This window comes from Malus sylvestris, chromosome 12 (assembly GCF_916048215.2).
Source record: "Malus sylvestris chromosome 12, drMalSylv7.2, whole genome shotgun sequence".
Taxonomy (NCBI): domain Eukaryota; kingdom Viridiplantae; phylum Streptophyta; class Magnoliopsida; order Rosales; family Rosaceae; genus Malus; species Malus sylvestris.
Genome location: NC_062271.1, coordinates 17,780,982 through 17,796,343, shown reverse-complemented (window position 1 = coordinate 17,796,343; position 15,362 = coordinate 17,780,982).

Below are 15,362 nucleotides of genomic sequence, written 5' to 3'. Positions count from 1 at the left end.
AAAAGTAAAGGGATGCAGAAACTGCCAAACTAGAGTGTCGTTGTATAGTACACGTGTCAGAAAAAGGATAGGGTTTTACTTTATAATTACGGGCTTAACTGTACGCTCCACGTGTCCGGTAGTTAAGCAATGTAATTGGGAATCGGATCCCATCTAAATCGAAAGGAACTGAGTCCACTAATCAATGCATCCGAACTATTGAAATTTGATCCAACAACTACAAACAAAGAATCTCTCTACAAGTTATAATAATTGTAAATGTTGGATTAAATTTCAATCGCCCAAATTCATTGATTAATGGACTCAGTTCCCTTGGATCCGGAGGGGATCCATTTCCATGTAATTGCTAGCCTGTAGGAACTTGACCGAAGATGGTGTGAAAAATGCTACTCTCCTCCTACTTTTGAGAGTTGAGAGTTTATACAAAGAAAAATGTTATGAATTATCTGTCACTTTACAGTTTAATATTAATTTTTGTGTTAATATTATAAAATATTTTTTCAAAAACATAAGATGGCTCACTTTGAGAGTCCCTTAGCATTTCTCTTCTCCACAAAATGAATGTAAGGCTATCTCTAACCAAAGGGTTCAGAGGGCCAGAGGGTCGAAAATAACCTGAAAACCGTCTTCAACCGAAGGTTAGGAGAAAGGGCTCGTGGGCCCCACTGGACAAAAAAAGGCCAAAGGGCCAACCAGCCAAACCTAGGTAGGGCCAGAATTCAAATTGCAACCATTAGCTAGCTGGCGTCAACAAACCGTTATTTTTTATTTTATTTTATTTTATAGTTTTATTTTATTTACAAAATTTGTTTAAAAAATTGTAAAAATTCTTTTTTTTCCCTATAACTTCCTGTTTAGGCCCGAAATAATAGTTTGGGCCGAGTAGAGAATCATTCTCGGCCTGGAAGGCCTTGCGGCATGGATCGTTCAGTACGTGGGCCTCCAAACCTAGGTCGGCTAGGTCAGGACGTAGGATAAGTCGAGTCCTGGTGCAATAAGGAGTCTCGGCAGGATTAATAACCCGAGAGCAAATCCGACTCAATAAAGGATTAGGTTCACAGTCATAATGAAAGTAGGATTGGTCGAGTCAGTGTTTGATTGGGAGAAGAAGTCTTAGTCCGAATGGGGTTTTAACTCAACCTTGGAGGGAGCCGTTGCTATAAATAGAAGAGGCTGTGCATCATTCGAGGCCCCCTGCAATTCAACACAAAACTGCCCTGCGCAAACTCTCTCAACAACTTGAGATTTTTCTTCTTTTTTCGCTGACACATCTTCCATTGGCATCAACAGCACTGTGGAAGCAACCGGTGATATCTTAAGTCGGCATAGATAGCTCTGTCATCGTAGAATCAGTCGCTCTCGCAGTATCTTCCATTGGCATCAACAGCACTGCAGCGAGGACGGTTGGTTACCTATCCAAGTCTCGGTCGAGAAGGATTTCCAGATCCTTATTGATTGAGGTCATCTCATTAGCCTCCTCGACGAAGTGAGGTGTTTCAGTATATCGAGCTTGGCGCATTGCACGAAGAGTTATTTTATGATTGGATACTCCCAAGTGGGATTTAGAGTTCGGCATTCGGACGGCCGAACCACATTCACTATTAAAACTTATATTTGCTTTGAGTATTTGTGCCCTTACACTTTGGTGTCGATTCGGCGAGAGTTTACTCTGACGAATAACATCACGGTGACCGAATCCGACGACGGCGATTCGTGAACTTCGTAAGAATAGTAACCTTGTCTTCAGGTTCGAGAGCCCAAGAGGCCGAGACGTGTTCCTTTCTCGGCCGCAGTCGCGAGACGCAGAAGTCAGCCGCGCGCCCAACGCAACATCAACAAATTTACTCCTCGGCTGAGCTCGGCCAACGAGTTGGCACGCCCCGCATTCACCGAATGACGTAGTTAGCTTATAGATTACTCGGCCTGCGCGCCACGTAAGCTTGGTAGTTTCTAGGGCCAACATTTTGGCACGCCCAGTGGGACATAGGGCTAAACTACGAAGTTCATGCCAATTGAAACGCGATCGGTAAAAAAGAAAACAGCTATGGGAAAATCAACAGCCGATCTGCCGATTCAGAACATAGGACATAGTGTGCCACAGGCGCAGATTCCCATCAACGCTGTAACACCTGAGTCCACGAGTGCTACCCGCCGAGAAAGGGAAGTTAATCTCGGCGGTCAGGTTCGCAGTCTTGAAATTCCCGACAGGAACACTTGCATCCTCAATGAAAGAGTAATAGAAGATTGTGATAAGGATGGTGGTGAAGGATCCGATCCACCCACAAGGTCGTTTCGAAAATGGCTTGACGAGCAATCTCGGACAGTTGAACAGACATTGAGTCGAGGAATCGATAAGCTTCATGACGTGATACGCAATTCCAGTGAAGCACAAACCAGATTACTCGAAATGCTGGTTAGTAAGGTCAACGATGGTAGAACTTTCGATCTTGCCCAGCATTTGCCGCCGAGGAATAATCTATTATCAAGTGCACCGACCGAGCCAATTCCTGCTCGGCTCAGGCCAGTTAACTTGGAAAGAGGAGGAGGGTCGAATAGTAGGTCAGACGGATCCGACCAGATAGTGGAAGTAACACCCGTCGATATGACCGAGGTCCAACGGATGATCGATTCGGCCATGAAGAAAGGGCCGAAGTTCCCTAAGTTTATACACCCATATCCAGCTTATGTGGAACAGTTCGAATACCCTAGAGGTTTTAAAATCCCAGATTTTAGCCTTTTCGCCGGAGAATCATCCTTATCATCGTTAGAACATGTAGCTCGTTTCACCGCGCAATGCGGGGACGTCAATAGTGACTTTCACAAGCTGCGACTTTTCAATTTTTCGCTGACTGGTTCAGCGTTCGCTTGGTATATTAACCTCCCATCGAACTCCGTCCAGAGTTGGGAGGAGTTGGTCGAGAAGTTTCATGAGCAGTTTTATCGGCCGGGAATGGAAATGTCAGTATCCTCACTAGCAAGGATGGCTAAGGCATCCGACGAGTCACCAATGTATTATCTTACCAGATTCAAGTCAGCCAGGAATTGGTGCCGAGTACCTCTCCCCGAAGTTGAATTCGTCAGACTTGCTCTGAACGATCTTGACGTCGAATACAAAAAGAAATTCTTGGGGGCAAACTTTCGGGATATGTACGAATTAGCCCAACATGTCGAGCAGTATGATTATTTGCTCCGCGAGGAGAAGATTTCGAAAGCTCCATCTCAGGGGACGATTTACAAGAATCCTACTGTCAATTATGCGTCAACCGAGGATGAATGCGTTAGTGTGGATGCAGCTGAGATAGTGATAGATAAGCCATACGTTTGCAAGGCACTGACTTAAGTTAACTCTAAGGAAGTCAAAATCCGCTCGGCCACTGAAGGAACACTGAAACCGTCAAAAGTTTATACTTTTGATATTACAAAGGCCGACGCAATTTTTGATCAACTGTTATCAGCGAGGATCATCAAACTTCGGCCTGGTCACAACATTCCCAAGGCCGAAGAGCTTAAAGGAAAGATGTATTGCAAATACCACAATTCAAGCAAACATACGACAAACAATTACGTCTTGTTTCGAGACAACGTCCAAAGCTGGATTGATAATGGCAAACTGAAATTTCCAGAGAAGAAGATGAGTGTTGATACTGACCCGTTCCCTACGGCAACAGTAAATATGGTCGATGCGTGCCTACCTAAGGACAAAGGGAAAGGGAAGGCCGAAGTTGTTGCGACGCAACGCTTTCGGAATCAGAATTCTCGGCCACGTTTCATGGTCGATTTTCGTTCAAACGAACCACCTACAGCTTTAACGGGACCCGTTATTGTCAAACCTATGATGGATTATAGCACCGATGAAGACAGTGGGACGGCGGTTTTGTGCAGTAAATGTAGAGCAAAGGTCGGCAGTGAGCCAGAGGAGAAGCCCTCTTCGCTTATAACGGAACGACCTACGGCCGCAACCCAGCAAAAGGTAGCCAACGTAGACCAACATCAAGGGGTTTTTGATAGGCTCGGTCCTAAAGTGAGGATGGAAGAGACACCCTCAGTCAGGCGGCGCCTTGATTTTAATGCTTCATTTTATGACGAGGACTACTATAAACGTAATTCTAGCAGTTCGGAATCATCGCGGGGCCAAAAAACTTTCAAACCTCCCGAACCTAGAGATCAACGTTGGTATACATATCATTCTTCGAAAGGCGTCTACATCGCACTGTCCAAATCCTAGAAACGTCGGCACTAAAGGATAGATTGCATGGCCTGCCGACGGGCAGCCCAAGAAACTTCGATCCCTAAATGGCGGCCGAAGGACACAATTGCTACTGATGATGAACGACCACCTCCAGCTATTATGACAGAGTTGGTTCAAGGGAAACGGCTGGTCAACCGAGATGTCGAAACCACGTTCGAAGAGGCTGATAAACGGATCAAACTTCTTCTTCGGCCGGGGGAGATGAAGGCACACCTCGAGCATTTCAGGCAAGAGGCCGAAAGCAAATTAGCCCCGCCAGACTCCCAACAAGATTACTTGCTCAACAATCGAAGAGACACCGCCTTCCGAATCTCGAGAGCCAGACTCCTAACAGGATTACTTTCTCAAAAATCGAAGAGGCACCGCTCTCTGAATCTTAAGAGCCACACTCTCAACAGGATTACTTTCTAAAAAATCGAAGAGGCACCGCTCTCCGAATCTCAAGAGCCAGATCCCCGACAGAATTGCTTGTTCAAAAATCGAAAAGGCATTGCTTTCCGAACTTCGAGAGCCAGATTTCCTTGGATAAAGCTTGTCTACAATCTTCACACGCAACATCAGCTTTTCAGATACCACAGACCACTTTTTCAAAGTGCTCTGACAAAGTTAAAACACGTGAATCTTGCAGTTTCCACTACATTACTATGACTGAGAAGGGTAAAGGAACAACGTTACCACTCGCTGTTGGGACAATTCCTATATATGTCGACCTTCATCCTCCACAGCCAGGCAGACCTGCAAATAAAATAAAATGCTTAACTTTTCTTCACATCCGAGAGGGCACTCTCAGCTAAGTTTCTCGAAATACTCAGTTTCTTTTCCCCTCGATAATACCTTTGAAAACAACCCACACCAGAGCAAGAGTATTTCATATCATCAGGGTTAACAACGAGAGTATCCCATATCATGCTTTTTTCCTATCTTTTCCTTTGCCCTTGTTCTTACCTGCAAGACAAGGAGAAAGAGAGCAATCAGTCAGCATTTGGAATCAAGCTTCCAGTCAGGAACTGACTACCTAGAATTCCTTGCCTGATTACTTACCTGACATTGCTCTCAAGTACTTATCTTCAACATCTTATGCTTCCAGAAAAGATACCACATCTGCCTGAGGAACAGATAGGGCAAGTGAGAAGGATACAAGGAAGCATGTGGAAACAAACGCAACAGAACACATGTCGATTCATCTATTACTTTGTCAACAGCAAAAGTATCTCATATCATCAAGGTCGAACACACTCTTAATTTGATGGACTTGTTTTGACCCTCAAATTCTTGAGTCGACCTTATACTCTGGAAGAAACCAGAAAACCCTCCAGCCCAGTTCAAGAATAAGACTATGGAAAGTTACTTCTTCAAAAGCAAAAATATCTCATATTATCTCTTCTCCTTTTTCTTCTCTTTATCCTTCCTGTTGCCTGCAAGATAGGGAGAATGAGAACAATCAGCCGAAACTTGAAATCAAACTTCTGATCTGGGACTGATTGCTGGGAGCTCTCATTGCTTACCTTGTCTATCACCTATTTCGGTAGATCTCCTAGCTCGGCGACTTGGGGGACTTTTACTACATGGTTTGTATCGCGTTTGACTAAACGTGAAACTACAAGTAGGCTTTAAGTGAAATTGATACATTACCTTGTGCATCTACACCAGTTAAAGATACCACCCCTGGATGGAGGAAGAGTACTACCAGAGAAGATGACACGTCTACCTGTGAGACAGATAAGGTAAGTGAAGACGATACTACATTTCAGTACTTAGAAGTTTCGTGATTACTCAGCGGCTTGGATCTGGCAAGTCACCAACCGAGGAGATTCCCTCACTCGGGAACTTAGGAGAGTACTGTTTGTACCATACTTGAGCAATCCCTAAACTACTAAGCACTAGTCAACGTTATACCGTCAAGGATCTAGAAGAGTTTCCCTTCAACCATGGAGGCCAATCATAGTGCAGGATCTGTCTCACAATTGGGAGATTTGCAACAACTGGAAATTTGAGGAGTCGGAGGTGGAGCTTTGTTAAGAAATCAAGCAAATTACAGTGCATCCCTCTGTGAGAAGGTTAGAGAGAGAGATGGGAGTGGCTGAATCTAAACAAAAAAAAGAGTCTAAAAACACATAATTTGTGTTTTCAACAAATAGGCTTTGTTTTCAAATATTTTTGGGTTGGAATTTTGAGAATTGTTTTCAAATCAAATACCAAACAAAGACCTTAAATTGTGACTCAAAACTTGTTTTTGAGTTAAAAATATTGGATCCAAATCCAATACCAAACAGGCCCTTAATTTCCCGTTTAAGAATACAAAATTTAGAAATTTTCCGTTTTGGCCGTTGGAAGATTTAGTACAATTATTGGTGTGGACCAAAGAAACAATTTATAGATGAGATTGCTACACCGTTATATAGTTTTATTAAGAATTTAGATTATAGAGTATAACATTTATAAATATAATATGAGTAGACTAGTAATCTCATGTGACAGTGTTACAATCAAGCTAAAAAAATTACCATGACGAGAAATTTTGTCTTACATACTGATGCCTTACAATATCTTAATTTTTTTTAGAAATTGTGATTCAAAAACAGTAGACTTGGAAGCAATAGTTTTGGTTTAAAATTTTAGCTCGAAATTATTAAAGAATGATTTTAGCTTAAATTTTATTTTCCGGTAACTTTTTTAAAAATAAAATTTATATAGATTATCCTAATTTATTTTTATGAACAATCACTAAACCTACCTCATTCTTACACATATGCACCACATGAAAGAACATGGAAAACCACACAACCTACCCTATTCTTAAACACAAATACATAGTTGACTAGAAAGAAAGAAAAAGGAAGAATTGTTTGATGATTTTGTGTGGATATTTGAACAAATACGTAGATAATTATAGAGTTTTTTTGGTGAATTTTGATTTAAATAATTTTTTTTAGCCGTTGGATTTAATTTTGGGTTGTTAGATTTTCTTTTTATTGTTAGATTTGCTCATATTCGATCTCAATCGTTGGCTTTAGTTTATTTATAGTTTTATTTATAAAAAAAAATGAATCTAGACTGTTGGTTTAAACCAACGGTCCAACCACGTGGGCCGTCCAAGAAAAAAAAATAGTTGTTGGTCTTTTAACAAGTGGTTGACATTTTTACTAACTGTATTTTGGCTCATTTTTGGGTTAAATTTGGCCAAAAAATAATTTGAGGAAGTCCTTTTTATAGAATAAGGGTTCGCTTCTCAATACATAAGTGCTCACCCACTTTAAAAGCTTCACCCACAAAAACTTCACTCACCACAAAAGCTTCACGCACTACAAAAGCTTCACCCACCATAAAAGCTTCATCCACAAAAGCTTCACTCACCACAAAAGCTTCACCTACAAAAGCTTCACGCACTACAAAAGCTTCACCCACCACAAAAGCTTCATCCACAAAAGCTTCACACACTCTTGATCAAGAAAGTGTGAAGCAAAATCAATTCATGGTACCCAACAAATCTTCAACACCAAAGCTTCACCTACAAAGCTTAATATATATAAATATATATTTTCAGAAATTCGAAAATTCGAAAAAAAAAATTGCCTAGGCCTCATTTTCTTTGGGCCTAACAACTTTCATAACAAATATATATGAATGAGGAGTTTTGGGCTACCACTTAAAAAGGAAATGCCTCATTCGTCAACTCCCTCAACCGGAGACTTGGAGGACTCTTACCATATGCTATTGCACCTTGATACTCGGAAGTCTCACGGCCACTCAGTGACTTGGATTTTTCAAGTCTCCAACCGAGAAGTTTTCCTCACTCGGGAAATTAAGGGAGCACTACCTCAACATACATGCTTTACTCACAAAGCTTCAACATATAAGCTTCAACAAAAGAAAAAATTCAAAGAACTAGTGAAGAAGGCCTTGGTGTATTTAACACAATACGTTGAAATGAAGCAAAGCTTGTTTATTGATATCTCTGATAAGTTACAAATATGTACATATACATGAATCAAAATAAACAAACAAGAGGGAGCCTTCACAAAGGTTGCTCAGGAGAAGTCTCAGCAGTCGGCAGAGCCCCAGAAAGAGGAGGCACTGAAGGGTGATTATTCGGAGCCTCAGTACTGGGTAGAACCCCAAAAGGAGGAGGCACCGAAGGTTGATCATTTGGAACTTCATTACGCGGTATAGCCCCAAAAGACGAAGGCAATAAATGCCTTTAGAACAAACCTATAAACCTCTGATGATCAAGTAAAATCTAACCATCAGATTCATGCAGCTGGTCAAGCTTCCTTTTCATGTTTGTAGCGTAGTCATGTGCGAGCATGTGCAACTGTTTATTTTCATGCTTGAGCCCTTTGATTTCCTGTTTGAGACTTATCACTTCAGCCGTCAATGATTCAACTTGGCGGGTTCGAGCAAATAGGCGTTGGGCCATATTATACACAGAACCTGCACACTGAACACTCAGAGCCAGAAAATCCTTAACAGCCAACTCATCAGACCGTTTGGAAAGTAGTCTGTTATCTTTGGGAGTGAGAAGGTTCCTGGCCACCACCACAACGGTCATATGATTCTTCATCACAAAGTTCCCAACGGTAAGAGGACCAGTAGGGGATAAGAAGGATGGGCGATATATGTTGTCTTAAGAAGGCATGGCTGCCTCTTCACCAAAGTTTAAGTCAAAACGACGGTTTGATGGGCCAAAGATCCTCAAAAATGATGAAGGAGAAATGAGATGCAATAAATCTCTGAAGTAAAAAAATAAGGGGAAAATTCCTACAAGCAATAACTCTCTGAACGTACTTCTTGCACATAATTGGTGCCCCTATAAAAGAAAGGGCAATAGGGTCGTTGGTTCAAAAATCGAAAAGGTACCACTCTCCGGATTTCGAGAAGTAGATTTTTCTGAGTAAAATATGCCGACAATCCCCACACGCAACATCAGCTCCTCGGTTACCACAAATAACTTTGCCAAAGATCTCTGACAAAGTTTAGACACATAAATTTTGAAGGTCCATCTACCCTATTATTACCCACAAGGGTAAAAGAACAACACCACTTCTTGAAAACTATAAAGTCCCTGTGTGTGTTAACCTCCATACTTCGTGGCAAGGCAAACTGGCAAAAATGCCCAACCTTTACTCACATCGAGAAACACTCCCAACATGATTACTTGCTAAAAAATCGAAGAGGCACTGCTCCCCGAATCTCGAGAGCCAAACTCCCACCAGGATTACTTTCTCAAAAATTGAAGAGGCACCGCTATCCGACTCTCGAGAGCCAGACTCCCAACAAGATTGCTTTCTCAAAAATCGAAGAGGCACCGCTCTCCGAATCTTGAAAGCCAGACTTCCAACATGATTGCTTTTTCAAAAATCGAAGAGGCATCGCTCTCCGAATCTCGAAAGCCAGACTCCCAACATAATTGTTTTCTCAAAAATCAAAGAGGCACCGTTCTCCGAATCTCGAGAGCCAAGTCCCCGACATGATTGCTTGTTCAAAAACCGAAGAAGCACCGCTCTCTGAATTTCGAGAGCCAAATTTCCTTGGATAAAGCTTATCTGCAATCTTCACACGCAACATCAGCTTTCCAGATACCACAGATCACTTTTTCAAAATGCTCTGACAAAGTTAAAACATGTGATTCTTGCAGCTTCCACTACATTGCTATGACCGAGAAAGGTAAAGGAACAACGTTACTACTCGCTGTTAGGACAATTCTTATATATGTCGACCTTCATCCTCCACAGCCAAGCAAACCTGCAAATAAAAAAAATGCTCAACTTTTCTTCACATCCGAGAAGGCACTCTCAGCAGAGTCTTTCGAAATACTCAGCTTATTTTCCCCCCGATAATACCTCTGCAAACAAGCCACACCAGAGCTAAAGTATCTCATATTATCAAGGTTAAAAGCAAGAGTATCCCATATCATGCTTTTTCCCTGTCTTTTCCTTTGCCCTTGTTCTTACCTGCAAGACAAGGATAAAGAGCGCAATCAGTTAGCACTTGGAATCAAGCTTCCAGTCAGGAACTGACTGCCTGGAACCCCTTGCTTGATTACTTACTTGGCATTGCTTTTGAGTACTCATCTTCAACATCTTATGCTTCTAGAAAAGATACCACATCTGCCTGAGGAACAGATAGGGCAAGTGAGAAGGATACAAGGAAACCTGTGGAGACAAGCACAACAGAACACATGCTGATTCATCTATTACTTTGTCAATAGCAAAAGTATCCCATATCATCAAGGTCAAACGCACTCTTGATTTGATGGACTTGTTTTGAACCTCAAATTCTTGAGTCGACCTTATACTCTGGAGGAAACCAGAAAACCCTCCAGCCCAGTTCAAGAATAAGCTTGTGGAAAGTTACTTCTTCAAAAGCAAAAGTATCTCATATCATCTTTTCTCATTTTTATTCTGTTTATCTTTCCTGCTACCTGCAAGATAGGGAGAATGAGAACAATCAGCCGGAACTCGAAATCAAACTTCTGATCTGGGACTGATTACTAGGAGCTCTGATTACTTACCTTGTCTGTCACATCTTTCGGCAGATCTCCTAACTCGGCGACTTAGGGGACTCCTACTACATGGTTTGTATCACGCTTGACCAAGCATAAAACTACAAGTAAGCTTCAAGTGAAATTGATACATTACCTTGTGCATCTCCACCGGTTAAAGATACCACCCTTGGATGGAGGAAAAGTACTTCTAGAGAAGATGCCACATCTACCTATGAGACAGATAAGGTAAGTGAAAACGATTCCATACTTCAGTACTTATAAGTTTCGTGATTACTCAGCGGCTTGGATCTTGCAAGTCCCCAACCGAGGAGATTCCCTCACTCGAGAACTTAGGGGAGCACTATTTGTACCATACTTGATCAATCCCGAAACTACTGAGCATCGGTTAATGTTATACCATCAAGGACCCAGAAGAGTTTCCCTCCAACCAGGGGCCAATCACAGTGCGACACGTGTCGACATCAAAAGCCAATCATAGCGCGACACGTGTCAACATCAGAAGCCAATCACGACACGACACGTGTCAATGTCAAAACAAAGCTAGAAACTCTCTTATATAAAAGGAGATCATTCTCCGACAATATTTCCTAATATCATTTGTACTAAATCATTCACTTGTACTCATTAAAGGAGAGCTTGAACCTATGTACTTGTGTAAACCCTTCACAATTAATGAGAACTCCTCTACTCCGTGGACGTAGCCAATCTGGGTGAATCACGTACATCTTATGTTTGCTTCTCTGTCTCTATCCATTTACATACTTATCCACACTAGTGACCGGAGCAATCTAGTGAAGGTCACAAACTTAACATTTTCTGTTGTACCGAAGTCTTCACCAATTTTATGCATCAACATAGCCCAAAACCTTTTTTAGCCCAATGATTGGAGAAGCTTTGAGCAAGCTTAAAACTTATGTTTTGAGTTTTAACCCAACCATAGGAGTTGGTATTCGATACGTAAATGGGATTGTGGTTTAATTTTGGGTTGTTAGATTTTCTTTTTATTGTTAGATTTGCTTATATTCGATCTCAATCGTTGGCTTTAGTGTATTTATAGTTTTATTTATAAAAAAAATATGAATCTAGACTGTTGGCTTAAACCAACGGTCCAACCACGTGGGCCGTCCAAGAAAAAAAAATAGCCGTTGGTCTTTTAACAAGTGGTTGACAGTTTTACTAACTGTATTTTGGCTCATTTTTGGGTTAAATTTGGCCAAAAAATAATTTGTAGCCCAAAACCTTTTTTTAGCCCAATGATTGGAGAAGCTTTGAGCAAACTTAAAACTTATGTTCTGAGTTTTAACCCAACCATAGGAGTTGGTCTTCGATACGTAAATGGGATTGTGGTTAAATTTGTTATTAGAGCATCTCTAAAAGAGATTTCAAAATTTTATTTGATGGTTGATGTGGCAAATTGAATACAAATGCTAAATTCTCTTCTTTTCCAATGGATGTGTCAAATATTTATGTTATTATTTTATTGGGCCTAGAGTTACATTAACTATTAAAAAATAATCAAAATTAGGTTTAGTTTTTATTCTATTGATTGTTAATGGGATCCATGCATTAAAAATTAAATTAAATATATTTGACTCTTTCTTTGTTTGCTGTAAAAAAATGCAGCTAGAAAGTAAGGAGTCAAATTACTCACATACCACATCATACATGACTTATCCATTGGAGAACACTTAAATGTCTTTTAATCTTATTTGACATATTTGACATTTCCCTTAAAGATGGTCTTAAGCTTCAGCCCTAATTGTACCAAAAAATCACGTGCGACGATGATCTTTCTAACACTGAGTTTCTAAATGAATGATTAAAGCAATACAGATAAAAAAAAAAACATGTAGTATTTTGATTCTTAAGAAAGTAAATGCTGACATCTATTTTCCACGTGTATATTGACAATTGCTAGTTGCGAATCACAATATTGATTAATGTGGATTCTATATCGGGTCTCGTATAGATCTATAGTTAAGAATTTTGAAACTACGTGCAAATTAAATAACTTAAAGAAACTAGTGAAAATAAATTGCATGGTTGGATGTTTGTAGAAAACATATGTTTTTGTGTCCAAACCTTGTAACGTGTCCGACCCCTTGAAAGTTACACAAAATGAATTGATGAATATCTCCTCTTGGCACTAGTATGAAAATTCTTATTAACTACTCCATATTGTCTCTTAAAAAAATCACAAAATGTTAGTTACTTGTAATACAAATATCTACTTGAATAAATATATGAAGGTAACACACATTGTTGGAATTTAGGATTATTTTGTTATTTGAATTTGAGCTTAGCCTATTAGTATTAGAGTTTTGTTTTCTTGTTTATTAGGATTATGTTAGTTCTCTGTATATATGATGTTTTGTAGCTCGTAGATGAAAAAAAAGTTATTCACAATGTAGTCTCTTAGGGTTTTGTAGCCATTTTGGCATTTTCAGTTAGTTTAATAATATTCTTATTATTTTGTTAGTCTTGTTCGTTGTGCACTTTGATATTCAACTTGGTATCAAGGCAGGTTTGATCCTTCAGGATTGAATCAATTCTTGGTAGCTAGTTTGTTTGTCTTGTCACGTTCCTCTTCTTCGTTGTGGTTTGTCGTGGTGCCCTAGTTAGGGTTTTGTTGCTTAAAAAAAAAAAGAAAAAAAAATTGAATCTGTTTGTTGCATCACGTCATCGTCTTCTTCTACACTTGAAACAACCGCCACAAACCTGCATCACCATCCACACGTGCTGATCTGCAGAACCATCCACCACCGCTGTTGCTCGACGACCACCCGCCACCACCGCTGTTTCTAACTTGCACGCTGTTGCACCATGAACCAGACCCACATCGTACCCACACCTTGTTGCCTACCTACAACCCTAACTCGACCAGTCGATCTGAGCAATCCACCACACCACTGCTACACCTTTGTCTCGCACCGCTGCTGTACCTGCTGCCATCCCTGACTCCAGATGCTTCGCTCCTTGACCTGCTGTTGCACATCTGTCGCTTTGCTTACCAAGCCCACCTGATTAGATTTGTTGAACCCAACAACCTGCATCAAACTCGCCATCACGCCCACCAGAAAACAAAAAAAACAAAAACAAAAAAGGAAAAAAAGAAAAAGAAAAAAGGAGAAAAAAAGGAGCTTGCCTTGTCTTGTTTGCCTAACAGAGCTTGCCTTGTTGTGTCCGCCTAACGAAACTTGCCTTGTCGTGTCCGCCTAATGAAGTTTGTCTTGTCTTGTCTGCCTAACGGAACTTGTATCAGCATCTGCTTGTTGGCAAACTCATGATGTGTATCACTATAAGTTTGATGGGGGATGTTGGAATTTATGATTATTTTGTTATTTGAATTTGGGTTTAGCCCGTTAGTATTAGGGTTTCGTTTTCTTGCTTATTAGGGTTAGGTTAGTTCTATATATATATATATATGATGTTTTGTAGCTCATAGATGAAAAAAAGTTATTCACAATGTAGTCTCTTAGGGTGCGTTTGTTGAGCCGGACTGTCTCAGACTGGACTAGCTGCCGGGACTAAGCTGGACTGGCTTAGACTGGACTAAGCTGGACTAACTTAGTGAAGCGTTTGGTGTAATGTCGGACTAAGAAGCAGGATAAGAAAAACAGTACTGTTCACCAGATTTGTGTTTGCTTAGACTAGGACTACAAATTTTTGCCATTGTGTAATAGAGTAATGCTACAAATCTCATGATATGGGTTAATTGGAGCATATTTTTGCCATGTATATTATGAATCTTAAAAAAAAATTGACAATTGTTTTGTTTCTATTACCTGCTAATAGAATTGGGTTTAATTTGCAAATGTAGCTTGGTTTAAACTCTATCACCCAACAGAAGAAAAATAATAGTGCCCAATACATGCAACTTCAACAAATACAAGTACATAAGAAGATCTCCATAATTTAGAAAATCCTAGTTAACATTAGTTAACATTAGCCAAAATAGATCTCCATAATTTACAAAATGGCTAGTTAACATAAGCCAAAATACTAGTGCAAAGCTAAGTTATAAGCCATAACATAAGATTGTATGATTAATAAAATACATCCATGTTAACATTAATAAAATACATCCATGTTAACATTAGCCAAAATCCTCATCCGCTTGCGTTGTCGCTTAAAAGCCTTTGGACGAACACTTTCTTGAGTTCCGGTTTGATTGCCCTAAACACTCCCACATTTTTTGGTTTATCCAAAATAAGAGACAATGCATCAATTTGATCCATAGGAGAGAGACCCATTGCTTCAAGTTCATTAGCTATGTCAGTATGATCTGCAGTACCTTGAACTAGTTACCATTTGCATCCTCTTCCCACTTTCAACATAAAAATCTTTCAGTCCACTGATAATTGCCTCGGTTCCATCACTTGAACTTCCCACAGCTCTTTTCCTCTTTCTTTGGCTATTTTCAGATGGGGTGCTTTGTTGGCTTTGTTGGTTCATTGAAGAAACAAAAGTTTCACCTCCAATATCACTTTCACCAACATGATCATGACTTTGTTCCTCCACCATTTGAGCAGGGGTTTCGGCTACATTACCCGTAGCCCGATCTTTTCCAAATATATATGCAAATCTATCAAACAGTGGAAAAGGTTT